Here is a 26066-nt window from a genome sequence, read left to right on the forward strand (position 1 = left end):
CTTGTGTCCACTCTTGGGGAACAATGTTGTGCTCCAAGAATTGATTAAATAAATTTAACAAATTTAACAAATTAAATTTTATTTTATCAATTCCCGGAGCTGAATTGTTGCAAGAGAGGAGGGCAAGTGAAAATTCGACCATCGAAAAGCTGGAATCAATACCACACCTATTTGGAGGCACATTCCGGATTATTTTTTGTACAGGTGCAGAATCTGGACAGACTTTCCGTGCGAAGTTAAATATCCATCTATGTGAATATTCCTCACTTTCATTCGTAGATGATCGATTACGCATGCTTCGTGCCACTCTCCACAAGGTACTCAAGGATGTTTTTCGTGATAAACCACCCACAAAATTTCTCCAATATGCCTTTTTCTTCCCCTTTATCAATTTTTTGAACTGATTTTCAAGGGAAACATATGTTTCAAAAAGGACGAGAGTTCCATGTTTTCGAAAATCTTTAAATGCTGTTGATTTGTCCTTATAAAGCTTGGAACACTGCTGGTCCCACTAAGGATTAGGGGGCCTTCTTGGACCAGATGAATCTGGGATGGGTTTTGTTTGAGCACAAAGTGCGCTTTCATGTATCAAACTAGAAAGAAAGTGGTACTCTTCTAAAGGAGGTAAAACATGCATAGAATCGTAGGCTGTTATTATTTCGTCCGAGTACTTTTTCCAGTCGATGTGTCTTGTAAGGTCATATGTCATATTTATTGTGTTTGAAGAGCTGACCCCATTGGTGATAGTAATTTCGATAGGCAAGTGATCACTACCATTAGGATCATGGACCACTTTCCACTGGCAATCAAATGATAGGGAATTTGAGCAGAGTGAGAGATCAATTGCACTTTGTCTTGCAGGAGGTTTAGGTACCCGTGTTTTTTCACCCGTGTTCAAAAGTGTTAAATTGAAAATACACAGGCATGTAAATTTTAAATTTTATGATGATAAATATTGGTATCTTGCTAAAAATTAAGGTTTTTACTTTTGTCTTTGAATGATGTATCAATTTTAATTCACATTTATTTCCAAACCTAAACATAAAAAGAAAACAGCACGGAAAGCATCAGGCTGAAATTGTTACATCCGATGATTCTCAGCACGGGAATGTTTTACAGATCAGAGCCATCAGCCACTTATTTTCTCCATATGATGAGAAGGCGACATCATCAGCATCCTCTAGCGGACAAAATGGAAGCACTCATTCGAGAAATTCGTCTAACTTGTGTATAGCGTGTATTCCGAACTCGACTTTTATAATAGAAACAAAAAAATTAACATGTTTAACTTTGGCAAACCGGCATTATCTAACTCAGATTTATGTTCTTTCGATCGATTCTTCTGCCACGAAATAATTATTAAGATCGGTTTATTTTCGGTCCTAGATCGTATCGTGCAGACGTATTGACGTATGCAGTGCAGTTTTTATACTCTACAAACATGGAATCCAACGGAGCATTAAAAAAAATCAAAAATAGCATACCATCCATTTTCAAAGCTAAAAGCCATACAAAGATACCAAATCAAATTTATTATCATGTTCTCCTCCATGGTTCAATAAAACAGAAATAGATAATTTCAGCAGCACTCAAAACGCTGGCTCCCAGAAGCAATGAAAAAAAGCCTCCTAGCCGGGAAATTCCATCCACCGTAGTGATGAGCTCTCGACGTAGCAGAGGTATATAATAACGTTCCTTAAAAGTAACGAAAATTCCGGATCGATCATTGCTGGAAGGGGACAGTTTTATAATTAGTATCTAAGTAATTAAAATTGACAGAGACTCATCAAAACCTCACTTTCGTTTTTCTAGGTGTTTTGAATCATTGACAAACTTATCATAACTAATTGGATAGCGTGAGATCTCGGATTCAAACGATATCGATTGACACGTTCGATGACAGCCGCAAACCGGGTATATTCGATCGATGGATATTTGGCTAACGTTCTTGACAATATTAGCATAAACATTTTTGTAGCATCCCATTTGGCTTGCATCACAAACAAGCATATCCGCAGTACGTGGCATCCAAAATGGCACACATTCGCAGTACCGCATCGTAAGGTTGGCTAAGCATTCCAAAGTGCAGAGATTTACGTTGAAGTTCTTGAAAAATCTTAACCTTTTTTCACCACTGAAAAAACAGCTGCGCCTGGGGGATATGAAAAACTGGATCAAACCCTTTTTTGGAAAGACACAACATTTTTATAATACTTATCAATCGGTAAGCTCTTGAGATTCGTTGAACTTTTTACTACATTTGGTTGAACACTCAATCTGATGTAATTTGAAAGATCCAGCCTAAAAAATTTCCACTCTACTATGGGTATTTCATCAGGAGGATGAACGGAGATTTTGAATCCACTGTACGGTCCCTGAAATTAAAACCAATTTAGAAGTTGTTGCTAGTTGTGAGTAATTAAAGCTAACAGCGCAAGTAAAATTTTCATAATTGCGTGGAATACTCAGAATAAGACCAAACCCCGCTGCTGTTCCAATAGAAAATGTTTTTCTTGGGTACTTTTCGGAACCTTTTTCTCCGTATCCTTCGTTCTGTGACCATTTACTGGACGAGGCCAAAGCAGGAGTACTGAAATTGAAAAAATCTGCCGATACATTATCTCTGTAGATTTGGCTAGGAGGCATTCCATTGAATGAGTAGCATATCCCTTCATCCAGGAGCATCTCGGTAACGAAATCTCGACATGGAACTTTCTTGTGCCGCCATAGACAAACTTCCAAAATATCGTCAAACAAGTGACCGAAATTTTTCAAATTGGAAGCAACGTTTTCATTGCGCTCAGGCTCAAATTGTTTCCAGTCCTCGGATAAGGGACATACGTGTGCCATCGATCGCAGATTCATTTCACTGTGAATTGAAAAAAAAACATCCTGATGAAACATTATCAAAACAACAGATCATATATGTATACATGAATCGAAAATTATTGTGAAAAATTTAAATTTCCGTCTGTATCATTTCTACACGACAAAGTAAGAAAAAATGAAATCTGAAATCTTGATATCTTGGAATGATTCCAACCGTAAAAATTAGAGTAAAATTTCTTATCAGTTTATGTTTAAATGTAGAACTGAAATTCAAACAATTATTTAGGACTAAATATAATCCGAGTGATTAGCGAAGCTGATCATTTACCTTTCATAGTCCAACGACACATTGTTCCTGGATCGTCTTAGTACCTCAGCCAGATTGAACTTGGAAACGCGTGCCTTAATGAGAGGACAAATTGTTACAGCCGGAAGTGGAACAGACGAAACCGGAAGCAACGTTGAGGCGTAAACAACTACCACTGGATTCGCTGACCATCGGTTAAAAGTATCTTTCGAACATAAAATACAAGCTATGGCAGCTAGCGACACCCAAATGGCCCACCACGACCTTTCGAAATATGTTAGCCTACGATTCGCCACATATCGAAGGGCTGAAACGAAGTTTTGGGTACAGTATCTTCGTAATTTTGACGAAATTATTGTGGAACTTATCATTTCGAAGTCTCGCTTAAACTGAACCGGATTTTTCTAAACATATCATGTGTTGATTCTGATTGTTTATTAAAAATTCAAAAGTACATAGCAGAAGCAGCAGGAGGTTCATCCTGGGTTCGAAGGTTGATTGAAGCTTTTATACCGTAATTATAATGTTTGTGTTAATAATTGATATTTATGTTTCATGTACAATTATAGCCGTTTGTCACTGCAGCGTTCAAAATCTTTCACATTTCAATGGCGAACAAAGTCATTTCATTCGGAATTTAAATTTTTCTCAATTCTTTTCAAAAAAATTAAACTGTCAAAACTGATGACATCACGAGTATTCCTTTCCAAAGTAATCGTCGAACTATTTTCCCTTAAAAATACGAAAACCTTTGGATCGTTTCCAAAATAGGCAGCACCTGTCCAAATGTGTTAATAAATTTTCTACGAAAATGTTCCTGAGTAGGACGGTCAGTCAGCGGTTAAATTGACGATTAATAAAACAACGCGCTCGACATGTGTCAAGTGATCGCTAACATGCCTAGGGCATCTAAAAATGTTAGCGATCTTATAGGGAGAGGTTAAAATTGGCCCCAAATTTTCGTCATACCGACTCGCTGTTTCGGAGCTGTTTATATTTTGAATGGATCACCATAAATAGAACGAAAAGGCGGCGCAAAAATAGTCGCAAAGGAATTTCATCTGGCCCATCTCAGCTGGTTATCATTAGTTGGTGGCGCAGTATTAGGGATAGAGTGAAAAAATACGGAAAACCGCTAGGAAATATTTTATCTCATTAACCGGGGTCATTCCTCTTCGTCAGTGGAATTTTGAGGTGCGCGAAAAGGTCAAGGATGGTAAAAATGGATTGATAATATATGGATCATTTGATAACTAATTTTTCAAATCCTTGTACCTTTCTAAAAAGATACAAATTTTAACTAGAAGATATACTATGAGGAGTACTGATTGACTTCCAGAGAGCTTTTCTTGAGCAGCTGAACAGTCCGAGATATTTGAAAAATTTGCTGAAGTAAAAGTTTCTGAAATTTCTTCAAGCTTTGTGAAACGTCGAAAAGCTACGTCAATGGGACAGCTCATAAAACATATGCTGTTCTATATGACTCAACATACAACATATGTTGTAATAATTCTAGTTTTTGAGATCCATAAAGGGTAATTTTTAAATTGATTTTCAAACCTCGCAAAATTTTATAAACCTTATCAATACCCAAGTAACACAGGTTATGCCAACTAGCATTAGGAAGTTTTATTATGGTTTAATTATGGCATTTTTTTGTGCAGCTCGTTTTATGGCGGTTTTATTATGGTCTTGCAGAATGCTTATAATTTTTTTTTTCGGCCATATGTTTTCAGACGGTTTTGAAAACGCTAATAAAGCTTTTATTAAACATGCTGTTTTAGTTATTTTGAAAGAGTTATGAATGCTCTTTTTAAACTATAATAAAACACAAACCTAGAAGTTTGCTCCAAGCTTTCTTTTGCATGTTCTATAATAGCACTCAGTGCATGATTATTAAACCGCCCTAAAACTTAGTGACAGTTCTCGATCAAGATGTCAAAACAGGACACGCTCAGATTAGATAGCACATATTTGAATTGGAACTCCTATTTTTACACATTTTTGGTAAGTTATGCGTGTTGGTTTTGAGTTAAAATTTAAAAAATACATCTTTGAAAACTTGAAATCACCGAAAGTGGTATGAATATCTTTACAATATGAGTATTGAGTGAAAGGGCCCAAATAGTAGGAAAAAAATTGTTGCTTGACGCCATCATTGATTCAAGATGGCGGCTTCCGCTTTTATTTTCAAAGCTGTAAATTACTGAAAAAATCGTGAAACCTTCACAATATGGTTATTAGGTGATAGTAATAAACGAGTAGAAGTCAAATTTCGTTGCCCGTCGTCATCTTAAATCAAAGATGGCGGCTACCACTCATCTTGAAAATACTGTAAATGACTGAAAATCGCATAAAACCTATATTATAGGGGTATAAGTTGAAATAAATCAACCGGTAGAAGTTGAATTTCGCTATCTGACACCATCTTGAAATCCAAGATGGCGGCTTCCGCTAAACTTTAAAATGTAGTGAATGACTTAAAATGACATGAAACCCAGGTGGTAGTGGGTGGAAGGGCTTAACGAGTAGAAGTCCAATATTGCTATCTTACGCCATCTTGAAATCCAAGATGGCAGCTTTCTGAAAAATGCTCTAAATCATTGAATATCGCATGAAACCTCCAAAATATGGGTGTTTGTCAATTGGGATAAGCTATAAAAAATTTATTTTTGCATTCTGACGCTATCTTGAAATCCAAGATGGTGGCTTCAACTGAACTTAAAAATACTGTAAATGAATGAAAATAGCATGAAACTCCCAAATATATTGTATTGGGTGCTAAGGCTAAATGATAGAAGTCAAATATCTCTTTTCGCGTTTCTCTGAAAATCTGTAAGTGACTGAAAATCCCACAAAAACCACCACAATACAGACCCCATTCGTTTTTCACAACATTCGATTTTGGCAACATCGAATTTGGCACATTTGCCTAAATCAGACGGTTAACAGAAACAACATAACCTTATAGTTTTCGCTAGAATAAGATCAATACAATTTAAACATAATAGCATGATAGGAATAATAGAATTACATAAATGGCAAAAAAACAAAAACTATAAACAAAACAAGAAAAGTGCTAAATGCATTAGAAACATAATGAAAAAATAATAAAAGTGATTTAAAATTATCTAAATTGTCTTTAAATAGTAGTTTCAATGTAGTATTACGTGAAAAAAGTTGTGTTTAAGCGATTTTCATCGATTAACAGTATTTTAAATTCAGTGGAAGCTGCCATCTTGGATTTCAAGATGCCGTCGGAAAGAAAAAAATCGACTCCTAGTTTAGCCCTTTCACCCAATACCCGTATAGTGGTGGTTTAATGCGACTTTTTGTCAGCATTAAGCATTAAAAGTTGAGCGGATGCAACCATCTTGGCTTCTGATAGCGAAATTAAACTTCCACTCGTTTAGCCCTTTCACCCGATACCCATTTTGTTGGGGTTTCATGCGATTTCAAGTCATTTACACCATTTTAAAGTTCAGTGGAAGCCGCAATCTTGGATTTCAAGATGGCGTCAGACAACGAAATTTGACTTCAACTCATGATTTATTCCACGGGTCATTCAAAACCAATCCCTTTTCATTCAAAAAGTCTGTCCTCATTTACTGTACTAAAGGGCTTGTGATATAGCTCAGTTGGCAAGTCTGTTGTCTCCTGAGCCGATGTCCGCGAGTTCGAGCCCAAGAGTAAACATCGAACACAGTTGTACCGGATAGTTTCTCAATAACGATCCGCCAACTGTAACGTTGATAAAGTCGCGAATGCCATAAAGATGGTAAAACGACTATAATCGAAACAAAAAAAAAAAAAAATTTACTGTACTAATGATTAACAACTCAGAAATGAGGAACTCAATCTTAGCGTGTAATTGGTTGGCTTGCGAGAGAAACGTCAAATCGTAGCTTTTTTTGGGGTCATCATTAAACCATAATAAAACTATGAATTGACTCACGCCATGTTGGTTGCAAAATCGAAGGGCACAAAATGACGCCATGTTGATGGGTTCAAAATGCAAGCATTGGAAAATATTTTTTCAGGCCTTTTTCCATCAATTCCATCATGATTGACCATCAGATTTGACGAGGCGCATTTATTTTAAGATATTATTTCATATACATTTTACCTAAAATCTTGACTGGCAGTAGAAAAGACGCTCAATATATGGTTGAAACATTGTTTTTTTTTTAGTTATTAATTTTACCAGATCATATCTGAATAATGCAATCATCATTCATCAACCATTATGGTTGCTGGAAAAAATAAAAAAAAAACTCCGAGAACTAATAGAACCGAAAAAAAAACAAAAATTTCTAACATGTTTAATAATAGCTTTTTAAAAGCTTTGGTGACCAACATTGATGACCAACAATTATATGTCTTGATGACGTTTCTAGAGTAGGGCCAAATAGCCTGATTTTGGCTTTATTAGAGTCCAGGTGATGTTATAGAATGCGCTTTAGCTTTTTATGAAGATTAATGGGATAGTCCAAACGATATTTTGCTGACCATAATAAAGCTAAAATTGTTACTTGGGTATAGTCTTTCACATTTTTGTTTTTAAATTTAATATGTGGGGATACCCCACCAGCATGCTTGTCGAGGTAAACATTTTTCCTACAAGTTGTGTATATTAAAAGGTTTTATGAGAAGCTGAAAATGACATTTTTCAGAAACTTTGGAATAATATTTCAGTTTTGTTGTTTTTTAATGCACTTGATATACTTTTGAAAATAACTACGGTAGCTGATGCGTATTTGGGGTAGCTCTTTTTTGTTGAATGTCTTTTTTCCTGCAAAAATATTATTATCATTCTGTAACAAAAAAAATGACGTCGTGTTATTCGAAGAATGATTTCCCAACAATACTTATCTCGGCTTGCCAGTCCGGTATCTACCCCAGTGCCCCATCTGAGGTGGTTAGTAAACGAAGGTTAATTGCCACTGCCGATTACCAAAAAATGCACTGCATTGACTGCTGCCGTCTGCCGTTTGGACCATGATGGCTCTAGATATGGTGGTCTCTCTTTGGCAAAAAGTAGACGAGGGTTGGATGCGGAGGAGGAGCCGAAATTTGACAGCTGGCTGTTCGGCTGGCTGCTGGCTGGCTGGGATGCCAGGTGCTCTGATTTTTTGTAAAACACGAAGTTTTGCCAATCATCAAGATATTGCTTAGACAAAGATTTCGCCTTGATTTTTGCAAATATAATTCATAGAATCGAAACAAAATCTTCCGGCTGAGCTCCGGGCTGGTAAGCAAAGCTGGAAGAAGTTGGACCTATAAACGACGGTGCCAGCTTTGTCGGTAGCGGTTAGTAACATTAATTTTGCATTACTTATGACAAATTTATGCTTATTCAACACTTTTTTCTTTCAAGAGCTATCTAGAAGCAGCAGAAAGTCATCGAATCGGATGGTAACATAGCGAGGCGTTACATTCCATCGTCCGAGAAGCGGCTGGCCCTCCTGCAGGAACATCCGATCTTCATCGAGATGAAAAAGCTGCTTCAGGAGGACCCCCGTCTGTTGCCATCGCTGCTCCAGAAGATCCAATCGAGTAATCCGGATCTGATGGGTAGCATTTCGAATCATAAAATCGTTTATCATTTAATCGTGAAAATGATCAATAGCAGAATTTAGAGCATTCCTTTAGCAGAACCGATTTACGTTTATTTTCATCCAACACTTTTCGATTAAAGGGAAACAAAATAGCTCTTTGGATAAGGTAAAAAGAATATATAAGGAGCAAACAACATCCGGTTTATGGTTTTAGTTGTTTGTTCCACCTGATCGGTACTGTACCGGTCAGGAAATAGGATCTAAGTTTTTGTTTGTAATATGTGTCTTAATCTATGTTCACTTGACACTTTAATCCATTTGCTCGTAAACACCATTATTTGTGATCGTACCTTAGCATAAGATCAACTCTCTCTCTCGCAACATAGCGAACATCGCGGAGAGAGTTCACACAATAGTATGTAAGCCATTTTAGTTGAATAGAATAGAAAGTAAAGTTGAACGAATCGCACGGATTTTCACTTCTTCGCAATAAATTAATCCAAGTCCAACCAAGCGACTTCTTAAATAGTTCCGAAAATTGGGAAAGTATTTGGTGGCAACAACTATCGAGTGCATAGTGTGTGGTGCTATCTCACAAGCAGAACCCAAACCCGAAAAGTGCAAACGAAATCTCCCCCCCGAGCGGGTGATCAGCTGTTGTGTGGAAAAATAGGCGACTTACCTGGAGTTTCTTGCTGCTGGTGGATGCCGTCGACGAGAGACGGGAAGAAATACCCCGAAATCCGAACCCCCCCATCGGCCGTGCCCGAACACCACCCTTTAATACCGTATTTGTTTATGCCGAGTGTTGCACTAGTGTTGCACTGGTGCACCACTAGGTGCTGTCAAACTGTTTGTTTATTCGGACGGTGTTGCACTGGTTTTGAACTGTCGGAGTTCTGCTTACGGACGGTGGCCCACCGATAATTTTGCCAGTGTTGCGAGAGAGCGTGTGAGTGAGCGAGGTAGCAATACACTGGCGAGGATTTGTGTTTGTTTTTATCGGGTACGGTGGAACACTCCACGAGTGGAGAAAACAAATACAGTATAAGATCCTTTCTATCATAACGGTCAAGAAAAGTTTTTCTTTTTCGGAACATACGGATAGACCGAACTGTATTGTAATTTTATTGAAAAAAAGTGTTTAGTATACAAATTAATTCATTGAATATACTCATATCATTGCTTTTTTCCGAAAACTCAATTTAAATATAATAAAATAAACTAAACCCCAGTACGGTTTTAAATCTTTTTAACTTTCGTTTACGATTGGCTTCTGCACACATACACACTTTTTTCCCATCTGATTTTTTATCACTAACACCTGGCATCCCTTGACTCCTTTTTTCGTAAACACTACAGCCGGCTGTCAAAACTTTTTTCAATATGGCAGAATGGCGATTTGGCATCTGAGATCACCATATCTAGAGCCATCATGGTTTGGACAGTGTTTTTTTTCCTCTTCCTTTGTCTTTGATGGGTTAGGAATGAGAATGGGATGGGAATAAGGTGAGAATGGGAAACTTAAAACTAGCTTCGTTCAATCGTAGAGAGAAATTGGTAAGGTACTACTGGTTTCAATCAAAAGTTGTTCAATCAAAACTAGTCAAAACCGATCTAGCTCGGCGGTAGGATTCGTTTCGACCTGGTAGCGGACGATCGAAGTCAATTGGAAAAAGGCAGGTGATCAACTGTCAATCCATATCTACCTGTTTTGTTCTTTTTCGACCAGACTTCATTGAACAGACTTACTGTTTTCTATTGCCGGCCGGTTTACATATACACGTACAGCTCATCTTGGCTGGTGTAGTCTTTTGCCGTAGTTTAAAAAAAAATAATGATTTTTTTTCTATTGCCGGTTTAGCTACACACACAACGCTCGGTAAACTATTCGAAAATATCCTTGCTGGCTGATTGTTTTCATCCTGCTTTGTCTTGTGATAGGATATGGAATATGTTTTATTTAGTTTATTTCAGACATAAGCAATAGAGTTGTTTTCGACGTTTCTCACGCACATTAGCTGGCGTCCCAAGAGACAAGAACGGGAAAATTATCCTTCAAAAATTTCGTCAGAAATCGGGCAGCGGAGTTTTCCTAAAATGAAGAGCTCTACAATTTTTCATGTTTAAATTTTAAAAGGGTTACCAGAGTCATCCAACAAATAAAAGGACAATAAGCCGTTTAGTGTAAGGTTGCCAGAATTTTTTCCAGTCCCATCCGGGCCTAGCAATTCCGGGCATTTTTTCAAAAAACCTGGCAAAATCCGGGCATGAATTTCAATTCATCAAATCCAATAACCGGGCAAAAACCGGACGAAATTTAGGTGTTGATATATAAAAAAGCACAGAAAAAATGCATGAAAAATGAAATTATTATTTTATTAATGTAATTATAGACTTCCAAAAACTTTTAGGAACACTTTAATATTTAAAGGTTTATAAATGTAAATCAGCGAACTTACTCAAAAACTTTGATTTTTTTTTTGGTTTTTTCATGAAAATTGTGAAGAAATCCGGGCAATATCCGGACTTTTTTCACGATATCCGGGCAACCGGACCGGACCGGACTTTCTCGAAATTGTGCATCAAATATCCGGGCAAACCCGGATAAAACCGGGCAATCTGGCAAGCTTAGTTTAGTGTCATATAGAACTGGACTGTTGTTTTGGTTATAAAATCAAAACTACGGGAACGATTTTCATATACTATACCATTTTGAAATTGTCCAAGTATCTGCTATCAGATGCTTATTGAAAATTTGAAAGTTTTGATTTATATGGTCTTCAGAAATCGACCTGAATTCAAGAAGTCCTTGAAAATGAGTGGTTTGCATCGAAGATAACTTATTCTGTTGAAGTCATATTGGAAAAGTTTTGATTGATATAAGTTTAAATTGATCAGAAGCTCTTATTTAAATAATTAAAGTGCTTGGTTTTACAGACCATAGCTGGGTGTTAGAATAGATCCTTAAAAAACTTCTATGATTTTATAACTATAATTGTATGAGAATCATTAAATTTTGATTGAAAAAATTTACTTACTGTTCATTTACTTAAATTTACAATCCAAAGTGATCTTTTTAAATTAAATAGACTGATAAGCTGACCAATTTGAGTACTAAATTAAAGAAGTTTAGTATATTGTGGACCAAATGTGAGGTATGTCGATTTTTGCTTTACGCTTTTTGTTACACTGCGCACAACTATTCTTAAACTTTAAATTTATTTATCAAATAATTTTGTATATAAAATTGGAGGCGTTTTCTTAGCAACACCATCACATATAAACGGACGGTCGGAATGAAGTGAAATTTAGTATCCGAGGGTTTTTCGGGCCAGAGATGGTTTTAATAATGGTTTTGAAAATCTCATTATTTATGGAAGGGGAGGGTCCCATACAAAATCATATATCCCCCATCAAACATTTTTTGTTGCTATATTCTTATGCTGTTTGATGTACGTTCCATATAAACTATAGAATGATCGTATGAAAGTGGATAAGCAGCATTTACCTACCAAAGTGGAGGCGATATACATACAAATATTTCATTTCTTTCTAAAACGACTAAAACTACTCCAATTGGACGTTATCTAATACCTCTCATAGCTTTCAAATCGTTGCCAGCGATAACATTTTCCAATATTACTCAATTTCCATCTGATTTTTAGCCATCTGCATGCACTGCTGGTTGCAGAGAGAACATGACGGTAATTTTCTCAACAATTATCTCAAGCCCGCGCACGAGCAAAATCATTTCAAAATTTGGAATTGCGATTCACAACACCATTGTAAACGATTTAAGTTATCATTTCTTATTCTGGTTTTTCGGGCCAGAGATGGTTTATATGAGTGCCTCTAGAATCTCACTATTTATGGAGGGGTGCTCCCATTCACAAATCAACTTGAAATGGGACGCAACTCGAACAATTTTAAGACGATTTTCATAAAATCTGATTCACGAGCACGAAGAAGTTGAAAATGTGTAGATGAAGTTAAACATTTTCTAACAATTTATTGAGTAAAAAGAAAATCGAAGTTTACCGGGTCAGCGAGTACTATTTTAAATCAAAAAGTCCCTTTGATTAGCTCAAGAATATAAAATCTACATATTTGGGCCATTTTAGGTCGAAATAAGGCACAGCGTTCTCTGTTCTTCCAAAATACATAATTTATTTACCCAGTTTTATGAATATTAGCTGAATATTATAAAAAAATGGTTTCCAAGAAAAGAGTCACTGATTTTTCAGTTTATCTTAAATTTCCATTAAAATCATACGCTTTGAAAACCAAAAACTTTTATTACTCGAAATGAATCTTCAGGTTAGCTTAAATATTGCTGACATAATGAAATTTCGTTATTTGAACCAGGTTCTTCTATCTTAGTTCGAAAACGCCATCTTTTATTGGCCATTTTGTCTTTAGGCTCAACTTTCAAACGCCACATAAATAATAATAAACATTTTTCTTCATAAATACATATAAAAGATGTAGACAAATCAAAGATGGGATAATTTATGAAAATTGGTTCAGTAGTTTTGAAGATACAGTCAAAATAGTCATCCGGGTCTATATGGCCCTAACCGGCTATTTTTTTTATTGTAAAAGAAGGTTAAACGGGCGAGCTAAATGCGTTTATGACACATTCTAAGAAAAGGTGATTTTTTGATAAGATTTTTTTGCTTAAACTTTAAATTTATTGCTTAGTTTTTGAATAAAACCTAGCAAACTTAACATATTTATAAAGCTTAACGAATTTCGTTTCAAAACAATTTGAAAGATATTGAAGAATTTTTATTAAATCAGTATTAAACTTGTGTATGCTGAATCCAGCATTCTGAGCTTAGATCAAATATTTAAATGATAAAAACACAAATGTTAAATGGTTACCCTATTTTTCAGAAAAAATTCTTTCAACCTTCCTGGGCATTAGGGTGGCCAACATTTCTTTACTCACCCCCCTTATATTGTTCCATCTATCAAGATAAAAATCTGTGCGAAATTTCTCTTTTATAGGGTTACTCTAAGCCTTAGAAGTAAGGCCAGGGTTGCCAGAATTTTAAGGACGCATCCAAGCCGGAAAAATCCAGGCAATCTATTCATATGAAATCGATTTCTGTCTGTCTGTCTGGCTGTCTGTTCTCTATAGACTCGGAATCTACTGAACCGATTTGCTTGAAACTTGGTAGGAAGGGGTATTGGAGGTCGAGGAAAGTTCATATTATGCTTTGAGATTCCTCCCTCTCACTGGAAAAGGTGTCTCCCAAAAAAAACGACAAATGTTAGCATAACTCGGGAATCGATCCAACAAATTGGGGGAGGGGAGGGGGGTGGTGGTAGGTCTACTATACAGGTTTTTTGGCTAAAAACGAGCACTTATCAACAAATAGGAGACCATCTTTTATAAGAGAGCTTGTTTGCGTACGAATATTTTGAGACCCTCCTTTTTTCAGGGCGAAGTAGAAAAGAACACAAGTTTTTTGGCATAACTTGAAAATTCATTAAAAAAAATGAGCTAAATGTGGCATGTCAAGTTATTTAGAAATAAGCAATGGTTTATGAAAGTTCGAGAGCCCCTTCCGCTTTGGAAAAAGGGAAAGATATACCATACGAATAATACATACATTTTGGCATAATTTATGTACTAATGAAATAAACATAAACAAAGAAAAAAAATTTAATCTTGAAAAGCAAATTTAAAGTTCAACTTTCACTAGTTAAGATGAAATCATTTTAAATTTAAAATTATATCCTTCATTGATTTTAAAAAGGTGAAGCAAAGCACACTGGGTCAGCTAGTTTTTATTTTATTTTTTTATTTTAAAACCTTGCAAAATTCGGCCATTTGATTTGAAAATTGACGACCAAAAATCCGGGCAATATCCCGGTAAATTTTGTCAAAAGTCAGAAATAACACAAAAATAATTTAAAAAATAAAAATTGAAAAAAAAAGTTTTGACTCAGTTTTAAAAGATTAGTTATTTAATTGTTTTGTAATTCTGCTGATTGGTTTTGCTCTGTTGGGATTTTTCGGTTTGAAACCCATCTGCTTTTTTTTTCTTGTTTATCATTTATATCAATTTTATCTATTTTTTGGGAACCTATTTTATACATTTTTTCTTTATTTTATGCCCACTCGTTTTTTTTTTCAAAATTGAAGAACTTCTTTGTATTTTTTTGAAAAATCAGATCTGAAAGGAAATATATTTTTAAAAAATTAACGCTAAAATGTAAAATCTTTGCCCGTTGTTAATAATTTCTTGACTTTTCGTTCTTCATAACTAATTTGTAGCTTTTAAACCATTTTTTAACTGTGTTTGTGGTAGGACATAATCATCCAACATCAGTTGCAGTGCTGGAGAATAAAGGCCAAATACGTGATGTGGTATAAAAATGCTAAGAATGAAGTTTACTTGTTTTTTTTTTGGTGTAATCTAATGTGATTCTAATTTCGGAAGCCAACCCTTTCCAAGCCATGCCACTATTAAATTTCTTTATAATGGTTTTAGCAACCATATGTTACGAGTACCAAGCTTTGACCAGCACTATTGTGAACATTTAGGGTGTTAACTTTTACATTTAAAATGTAACATTCCGAGAAATATTTAATACCAGGCACCACCGTAGGACTGTATTTTTCATATTTAGAAGTGTTTTAAAAAGGCAATATCGATGACACCAAACAACTGAGAAAAGTTGTTAAATAGTCCCTGGGATTTTTCTGTAACTGTAATTTTTCTGTTGATTTTATAAGAAAATATATGAAAATGTATAAGCAAAACTAATATCCCTGTAACTTCATTCACTTGCGTTAAAATTCTTCATAATATTCTACAAAGTTGTTATTTATTAAAATCTTGACGCACTTCAGTTTGTGTGATTTAACAGTTTCGCCAGAATTAGTTACGACTTTAAGAAAATAAATTTCCCTTTTTCCATACAAATTTCTTTTATCATTGATTGAATCAAGATTGGGAGTAGGAGCTAGATTTCAATCAATATCTTATCAATTCATCACTAAACATAGATTTGACATCTTGTTATTTTACTTCCCTTATGACATATTTTACGTCAAAACAAATTCCGGATTTTAAATAAATGCCTGTCAAGGATCTCAGAGGTCAATCAACAGTGATACCTAATCAGTTTCCGGAACAGTCATAACTCACGGAGCCACCCTTACCTAACTCAGAAATGATTATTCCTGCGTGATCTTAACTGGACAACCCCTGTCAAAACATCTCTCCTCCTTCCTTGCCATTTTGGCGAGCTGGTCGTACCAAATGTTTCCCATCATAAAGGTAAACCAACAAACAATCCGCCATAGATCCCAAGATTTGGTCAGCAGCGGGAGGAATTTTGAACGCTTTGCGCACACACAAGTTAATCCGATCGGCTAATGTTAATTCATCTCCCGAGCTTAACGTTCCCAGCCCAGTTGATCTCGTTTATTTTATTTCGTTGTATTTTTTGCTCTCCGTTGTCGCCCTAATGGACCTGAGGTCGTAAATTTCACACGCGACAGGGGATAACTTTTATGTGTGGTACCTACCGTGAAGTTTTTCTCACTGTTGAAGCTGTTTAGTTTTTGTTCTAAATGCGTTGTCATATGAATTCATAACTCACTGGTTGACTTACATACAATTCTGTTCGGGATAACTTCTGCAATGTAACGGACTCCCGCTGCTTTTGTTGATTCGACATCAATTTAAAGACTTTACTTCCTAGACTACCAACTAGCATGGTGTCGTATGTGATCGATTTGAACTCTCCATCGTGGGTGGGCCAGGGAAGTTTCTATTTTTGTGTGGCCTCAAATGAAGCTGGTGGATCAATTAGAGTTGTGCAACTTTTCAATCAATTTTTATTTTTCTCACGTCATTCATGTCTCGGACGACACGATAAAGACAAGAATGTAGATGTAACTAACTAAACGGATATCGAAGAGACTTCGTTCCTGTTGGTTATTAATATTTGGCTCTAGCTAAAGGCTTCAACGATTTAAAAATGTCACATGGATTTCAAGTGCTCTCTATGAACTTTGTTTGGCTGAGCCAAACACACTCTTGAGCTGTCAAACGACTAACTCGATGATCGATCACTATTAATTATCGACAGCTTTCCTCCAACAGCCCCTGATTCCGAGAAAATCGCAAAACTGCTGCACTCTTTATGTATAACTGGAATTGCGCATTATCGAGGGACATTAACATTTCAATTTACCACCGTTTGACAAGACATGTTGGCACACACTTCATCGATATTTGAATGGAGCAGCGCAAAAAAAAAAACCGAACATGACTGCAGGGCAGGTAATTAATTACCCACGATTTGTCAGCGCGATTTTCCCAACGCCCTTTCGTGTCTAGCTCGCCCTTCTTCAAGTTAACAGCTTTGCAAAACTGAGGTTTTTTTTTTGTTCCGACGATCATCCTCGATGTCCACCTCAAGGTAATGAAGCCATTCAATTTTCCATGCTGTCCCGCTGCAGGGCCCATTGATGAGAGAAGTGATGTTGAAGTGACGTTTTGGCGGGACGACGGCTATGGCAAATGTGTAGTGGTGCGTGGAGTGCATTTTAATTAACCATGAAAACGCCTCTGGGTGGGCAGCTTCTGGTTATCGTAAGATTAATATACGGTGCTCTGAGGAGGCATGGGTAGCTTAAGCTTTACAATACTTCTCAGTTAGTTGCATCCTCTGTTATTCAAACTAAGAGGAAGCATGCATTCGACTCCCCCTTCTTCTTGAATTGTGTAATATCCGATTTGTCATTGGCACTTAAGGTGTTAGTCGCGTTGCGTAAATACCTATGTCTTTCTACGACTATGCGCAAATTATGTCTAACTTTTTCTTACATACAGAAACGTTCGACGTTCGGTGCACAAGGAAGCATAGGTCAGTTTGGAACTTCAGCAAAAGGATCCATTCATTATGCGATATTTTTTTGCACTTCTGTTCTGAACTAACTGATTAGAATAGTTTTGAGTATAAGGATCGTTATCAGGATCAGTATACAGGTCCCAGATTAAGAATAGAATTTAGGGTTGAGGATCGAAGCCCTGGATCAGACTAATGATTCGGATTCGAGATAAGATTTCAATATCATATTATCATTATATATTTTTCATTGCAGGAAACCAGCAAAATTTTGTTGGTTTTTGTCCCGTTGCTTTTCTAGTTAAATTTCCAGCATTATAAATTTCTTAAAACGATCAGCAAACTCAATGGCTGGAAAATCGGCAATCTTGAAAAATGCAATTTATATTCGAAAACATTTTTGGGTTCAAATATGATTTTCAATTTCAATTTCCATATTCAAAACTAAATATTTTATCGCCATGATTAATGAAGATGTGTGTATTTCGTTTATTTTCCTAAACTTTATTGAAATTTTATATTTATAAACATCCGGCAGTGTAGTGGCCGATGTGCACCAATTCTTGAACATCAACCTTCATTCTTTGTGGGATTGCTTCATCGTTAGAATATGGAGAAAAACGAAGGTTTATGAGAAAGATATTAAATAATTCTTCAATTAAAATTTTACCTTGGAACACCGACGCCGTCATTGTTGAAAGTACAAACAGTTCTTCTCGACTTGCAACGAAAAATAACTTGCAAAAAATAAAACAAATCCATCCAGTTTGACAGATTCATTGTTGGTTTTTCTACAATGAAGATCGAGGCTGGAAACATCAGCAAAACGGAGAAAATTTTTTGATACTTATCTACGTGTTTTCCCGGACTCGATCAATCGCGGCCACGTTTGAGGAAAACCAAAACCGATTGTTTTGGTTTCGTTTCTTTCGTCAACTCGCATATTGAGAACAATAGCGGTTGACAGTTGATGATGATAAATGATTTTATAAATGAAAGCAATAATTTAGTAGGGTAGGTGTTCCTTATTTGGCATGTGTACCTAATGTTAACATACCGTTCGATTTTGACTGTTTTTGACGTTATTTTTCACTTATCACAATTATAAAAAAAATGATAATGTAACGGATCATGTGAACTTTCATTTTACATACAAATTAGTTTTATAACTCACAGGTTTTTTCTTAACTCTGGATTGTTTCAAAACATGTCCAAATTGAATGGAATTGTTAGCAAATTTCTTAAAAAAAACACCTGTTGAGATATGGTAGATAAAAGCTGAATTTGTCAACCGATTTTTTTGAAATTTTTTGTCGGATTGTTTTTTATCATGATTTAAGTAATAAATATGTTAGAACCATGTTTTTTTTTTCGTGTAGAAACTAAAAAAAGCATATGTCCACAATTAGAAACACTATTTTGAATGTGTTCCTTATTATGGACATAGTCAAAGTTTTCCAAACTATATCAAAGTCATAGATTGTATTTGAAATAAATTTGATTGATTGAATTGTGTTTCAGCTAATAAAACATGATTGTTTTTTACTTCAGTGTATCTCAAAGCTAAAAATGTTAAAAAATATTTTCGCAAGGTTGTTAAGAACGCACCCTTCGCGACAGAGAAGGAAACCATCAAGTTACAGAGTACTTCTCAACGAGAACAGAATCGAAAGGAAAAATTAAAAAAAAAATCTCAATAAAATATGCTGTATACCGTCATCTGGGGCATCATGCAACACTTTTCAACTTCGATGGCTTCTAAAAACCTAATGTCCACAGATAATCCTACCGTTTGTACATCAAAAGTTTAAAGATTAGTGGGACATAACACCAACGTAATCAGAAAAATGATTGGTTCCACCAGTTATTTTTAAATTTACAAAACATGCGATTTTCACCCTACTAAGAAAAAATGATAAGCTGCAAAAACCTTTGTTTTTTAATGAAAAATAAAAAAAAAAGTTTAAATAGTTAGTTACAGATTTTGACATATTTGTGATGTCGTTACGCAAAAAGCACGATCTGCAGTTATTTTTGATTTTGTTAGAATTAAAGTTTATATTTTTCTGTCAAAGATTATTTTTAAAAGAAAGCATAAGGGTGCTGAATACATTTAGGGATAAAAAATACTACGAAAAATTTTAAATCATATTCTAGCATATGGAAACAAGATTTAAACTGTGAATCATTGATTTTAGCCCAGACTGGAAACGGAATTTTGAAAATATTTATTTAAAAAATTTAAATGATTGTCCGGAAATTTTTCTTACACCCATAGTATTGTTGTTTGTAGGTAATATCATTAAGAAAAACCATTACATTGTGTAAAGTTTTTTATGGCATCCAAAAATTTATAAATTTCGATTTTTCAAATTTTCTATGAGAATCAAAAACTTCAAAAAACTATCTCATGATGTGAGAAACTATAACATCATCATTTTGTTATCATTAAATGATAATTTTATTATATTATATTAAAATAAAAGTTAAATATGTGTTGTGGTATACAAATGTTGCATCGAATCATGCTGTTGCATGATGTTTTACTGTTCTACTATACTTATTTGTATCCGTTACAATGAATTTTCTACTTTTTGGAATATAATAAATGTATCCATTGGAAAAGTAAAAGTTTTAATTTATAATAAGCTCAACATCCACTACTTTCTTCAAAACTAGCGTAAAGGAATATTGTGTAGGATGTAAACAGTCCTCATTTCTCTATTCATATTTCAAATTTATAAAAAGGTGAATTTTGAGATTTTTCATATTAAAGTATTAAAAAAACAGACCCATATGCAAAATCAGGAACAAATAGTGTAATATTGGGTACACTGATACGTGTTTCCTCATATGTTAACATTAGGAACACCCATATGTTAACATTAGGAACAGTTAGTGCCAAATTAGGAACATCGACAGACTTTATAAAACATGATATTTTTAGTAAATTAAGGCTTGAAATGATTATTTCAAACCAAAACAGAGTAAAGAAAAAAATTTGGAACTTAGTTACCAAAAAATTTTATATCTAAGTATAAAAGATTCGGCGTAATAATATCACATCTAAATACCTCTGACAAAATATAGCGAAATTAGGCTCATTTACCCTAGGTAGATGTAGATGCATTAGAATTCCATTTGACAATTGAATAATAGCAACATGTACGTAAACTTAAACTGAACAATAAATGATTGGAAAAAAAATCAATGATGATGACAACAATACAACCTTCCCTGAACCAGGGTGGGTCAGTAGGGTGGGTGCATATTGAGGAAAAGTAGTTAAGGGGTACCAAAAGTTTCTCATTGGTGGGGTTGGAGACGGAGCGTTTTTTGACAGCGAATTGTTCGTCTACCATGCCTACGATTACGATTGCCTGTCACAAAATAGACGATTCCGTGCATTGGTATAAGAACACACCTGAAGCTTTACCCGCCTTGCCCTGAACTCCAATGTTCACGCTCATATTTTTTTAACCATTAATGGCTTTTCTTGAACAATTTTATGAGATTTTCGATAAAACTGCCATTATTGTTGTTTTTTAAACACAGTGTACGGTTGAATTTCAAGCATTTTGGAAGTTCTGACAAAAAATGTTGAAAATGGTTCAAATTCAACCGCAGTATGTAAGAAAAAACAGTTGCCATCTTTGGACGCGCAGAAACTTTTTTGTATTTTACTGTTGTGCGTCGGATTGACTGATTGTTTCAGTTATTTTTTCACTCCAATTACCTGATTACCTGTAAGTATCTGCTCGATTAAACAAAAGTGGTAAACATTGAAACTATCTTTCTGACATCCTCCAAATCCCAATGTTACTAACATTTTTTTTTCTCTATCAGAACAATAAGGAAATTGCCCACTATTGTACAATGGGTCACCGGCTGCTCCGCATTGATCCGGATCGGGAGCTTCCAGTAGAATCCTGCAGTAGCAGGCAATAGCAAAACCAGCGACAGCGATGCGATAGGAGGCAAACTTTCCGATAAGGATGATTCCAATTCCAATAGCGGAGGTGGTCCCAAATTCCATCCGAGATCATTGCTGTTCCTCTGCTGAACAGCGGAGGGGATACGAAAACGGTGTTTTTTTTGCTTGAGACCAGTATGCTTAGATTGTGGCATTTTCCAAAAGGTAAGTCTCCATGTTAAAATGGATTTTTTTAAAATTTTTGATCAACCTAACCATTTTTATGTTTTTTTTCCATTACAGCAATGATAAGAAAAGCATTACCTCTCGTTCAGCGGTCTATCTGGTTCGAGAAGCTGCAATTGAATTAAGGCACTAAACCATGGGAGAAGCTGCCCCCGGATCGGGTGCTTCTTAATTACCGGAAAGCAGCGGGGCTTCATTCGTAAATGTTGGCAACAGACGAGGCAATCAGGACAAATTCTATAAGGATTTCAATTACGATAACCATGTTTTACAATAAAACCTCTATTTATTAAATTCAGATTGATTCTTGTCATTCTACGTTCATTCGGATCATTTTTCCCTGAATTTCTGCTCATTTTTTCTTTTTTTATAATGCTTGAAAAATAACCATTTTCAAAGTTCTCCTCAGAATTTCATTTTATGAGTTTTCACTGAAAACTCATAAAACGACTTGATCCACAAAACTTCGATTATGGTTATTTTTCAAACATTTATGGTTCAATATGGTCGAGCGTGTTGTCATCATGCACGCTAAACCCAGCCAACAAAGCTTGTGGTTATGAGTTACCCTGCAGTGTTGGCAGTTTATTCTGGGTGGTCAGCCCAGAATATGATAGTTTTAAAGAATGATTCAGAGTTGAGAATCACTTAGGATAAGCGACAAGTTTATAATCGCTATAGGTCTGAGTTAGCTTGTAAGGACTTGACAAACAGAAATGAATAAACAGTATCTCATTTCCAAACCAAATCCCTGTTGCTAAATCATTGAATTCAACAAATTTTAAGGTCCACTGAGGAGGAGCGAAACAAGTAATTTCGTTTTAACTTTCGCCGAAAAAAGTCGATGAAAACAACAAACAATTCATCGTAGCGATTAAAATGTCATTACGCCAAAGACACACTAGGGTGGTAAAAAAGTCGAAACGTCTGTTTTTTTGTCAAAAAATATGAATCCTGGAGACACGGCCAGGAGACACGGCCAAACGAGACTTTTTGGGCTTTGGGCTTTTGGGCAAAGCTACGAAAATACATAAAACCAGCTGAGGACATCGGAAAATTTAAAAAAGATGGACCAAAAGTGGAAAAATGGTGGGTAATGCAAATGTGCTGAAGCTTACTAGTTTTTTTTTGTAATACCTTTATTTGAAACGGCTCATACCTTTAGGTTTTAAGGAGCCAAACTCGTTTTGTTTGTTTACAATTGTGTGCTTAAATCTAGTTCATCACTTTTAATTAGAATACAAAAGAAAATAGAAAGGGAAATATGAAAATAAAAAGAATTATAGACGAATATCAATAGCTTTAAGGAAAGGTATATTTCGAACATGTAGTCCAAGTCTATCAAGGCCAGCACATCTCTCACTGGATCATAGGGTGGTTTTCCTCGGGCATGAAGGGAGTCTATGAAATTCGCTCTAGCGACAAGATGGACCTCACACGACCAAACAATATGCTCGATGTCGTGGTAACCTTGGCCGCAACCACACAAATTGCTGCCAGCAATGTCAAAACGATAGAGTACCGCGTCTAAGGAATAATGATTGGACATAAGACGGGAAAATATACTAATAAAATCCCGACTCAGGTCCAATCTATTAAACCAGGGTTTAAGGCTTACCTTTAGGATAATCGAGTGGAGCCACCGACCCAACTCATCCTCGTCCCATTTGCGCTGCCAGTTGACAAGAGAGTTTCTTCGAACCAAATAGTAAAATTCGTTGAAGACGATTTCACGTTGATACGTGTCGCCTTTTATCGCCCCCACCTTTAAGCTTACTAGTTATGTTCGAGGAAAAGTGCGAAGTCTGGATTATGATTTAAGATAAGCTTATAATTTCTGAACCAGTCTTTACGGAATAAAAAAGGGTAAAAGGGTAAAAAACAAAGTTTTGATTTTTTTTTTGGTTTGACACTTATAAACTGTGAAATAAAAACAAATATGGCAAAAAAAGTCCGTTGAACTTTCATCTTTAGATTTTGCAAAGCTATGGCACCCTGATTAAAAAATCAAGTCCCCTTTGATAAAGATTCCAGTCTCCTTTTACTTTCAAAATATCACAATTTATTTTGGTTCCACGAAAACGCATACATCGATCTAACTTTTACAACATATATATAAACTTGAAATTACAAGTTGTCAGAAAAAGCAAAAGACTCATCATCTGCCAAATTTTCCCAAAAAGATGTGATGAAAATAAGAAAAAATGATCAAGTATCTCCCCATTCTTTTCAATATATCTAAAATTAATTTCTCTCTGTCTGCCTGCCTATTCCCTATAGATCCGGAAACTGCTGAAACGATTGCGTGAAACTTGGCAAGTTGCGGTATTGGAGGCCAAGGAAAGTTTTTGGTTCTTGGTTTGAGATCCCTCCCCCTCACAGGAAGGGGGATGAGGCCTCCCAACCAAATTCCAAAGGTTTGCAAGGAATATTTGGCTTGGTAAGGTATCTAGGTACTATAAATGAAACTTCTCCCTTCTTCCAGAGAGGAGATAAGATTGGGAGAGGTGGCTCTCTTAACATTTTCATATAACTTTCTATAACTCATATGAAGCAAATACAAAACTGTTGAGTTAAACATGCAAATAGAACTAAATTTGGCATGGTAGAGTATTTGGATACGAGGAATGTTTCTATGATTGTTTATTATTCTTCTCGCCTTCCCCGTGGGCAGGTACCTTAAATACAATCACACACTCAGAGAATGGACCCAAACATGACACTGGAGGGTGTTTGTATTCGTGGAAAGTTTGATGCCCCTCCTTCCTTCCAATGGAGAGATGGGAAGGGAGGAGAGGGACTTTCATACATTTTTTGTTGATTATCTCGAGGAATTGTCAAGCAAATGGATTGAAATTTAGTTGGGAAGGATTTTTGGGTTTGGCATAACTGGAGAGCTAAACATGCAAATGAAATCAATTTTTTGGACGTCACTATTCAGAAACAATTTTTTTTAAGAATTCAAAGGAGGTAGGAGGGGGCTCATGTACATAACTTATTTTTAAACTTTTGTTTAACTTTATTTTAACCAAATTTGGCATGGGTTTTTACATTTCTTTGATTATTCAATACTCCTCCGTTCTTCCAGTAGTGAGATTTAATCTTAACCCTTCATTTCATGATTTTTTATTTTTTCTCGAAAAAATTCTCAATAGTGCGCAATGATGAATACATGAAGGGAAAAATTAGGAAAAAATATTATTTTCACATATTTCGGTTATTTAGCAAAAATATTAATTGTTGCAAATTTGCAACAACATGAAACGGTTACACCTTTTTTTCTTCACACTTGACAACTGGAAATAAATGCTTATTCCTAATTTCTTTTGCACTAATCATAGTTTTCGCACAGGAACTTCGCAAATCTAGATTTCTGGACACCGGAAAGTTAAGAATTTATCTGAGAGTAGTTATGTATGTTGGTTTTCCACCATGGGTGCACGGATTCACCGCAGTTTCTGCCTAAGTATGTGCTCACATGCATTCTTGGACCGACCCCATGGCTTCGTATGTAGGTATATTTTGGAAGAACGAGTCAATCAGGTTACTTAGAGGTATTCCGGCATCCGTGCATATACCTGGCCAGCTGGCAGCTGGTTAAACATTCATATAATCAGTTATAAGAGGAAACACATCTTACCTGTCGGCTTCTTATGGGATTCGAACCCAAAAGTTGTCTCGCCGATACCGGGAATCGAACCCAGCCTGGCACATCGGAACCAGACTCGCACCAGCTTATCCACTAGACTACAAAGACTCTCGAGAAATTAGCTAGGAGTAGTTATGCGATAATATACCACCTACTGAGGAAATTATTCCTTACGTTTGCTTGAAGGTGCTAAAAAAACGAACACACACATATAGGTTCTCAGTGAAACTTCATGTTTCTTTGAAGAGATCTAATTTACTTAACTCTAAGGCGTACATCTTTCAAGGATTTTATGGCTAGCATCTTACCACCAGACCACGGAAAGAGCACTATATGTGCCGTGATCGGGATTCGATCTCATGGACTCTGGCTTAGATGGCTGGAACGCTATCCTCTAGGCCACGACCGGCGGCAAAATGGAAAGCTTCTTACCTATACAACTTTTCTGAACATAACCTTGAACAAATCAACACAAATCAATTCCGAAAACGTATTTAAATTGGTTCTGATAAAGATTCTTAATCTTAAATCATACTATAACTATATGCCAGTTTTAATAAACAAACTTGATATTGAAGAGCAAAGTCTCAATTTAGTTTTGAAGGAATGATCCAATTACAAATTACATTAAACTATTAAATATCATTTGTTGGCAAAATTAAAAGAAAAATAAAGATTTCTTCGGAA

General features: G+C 35.7%; 1 protein-coding gene across 4 annotated transcripts in view; it reads right to left on the minus strand.

The window, feature by feature from the left end:
• Positions 1-26066, minus strand: part of LOC129747376 (uncharacterized) — a 175490-nt gene that overhangs the window by 97874 nt on the left and 51550 nt on the right. The window lies entirely within an intron of this gene.

Source organism: Uranotaenia lowii, chromosome 2 (assembly GCF_029784155.1).
Source record: "Uranotaenia lowii strain MFRU-FL chromosome 2, ASM2978415v1, whole genome shotgun sequence".
NCBI classification, from domain to species: domain Eukaryota; kingdom Metazoa; phylum Arthropoda; class Insecta; order Diptera; family Culicidae; genus Uranotaenia; species Uranotaenia lowii.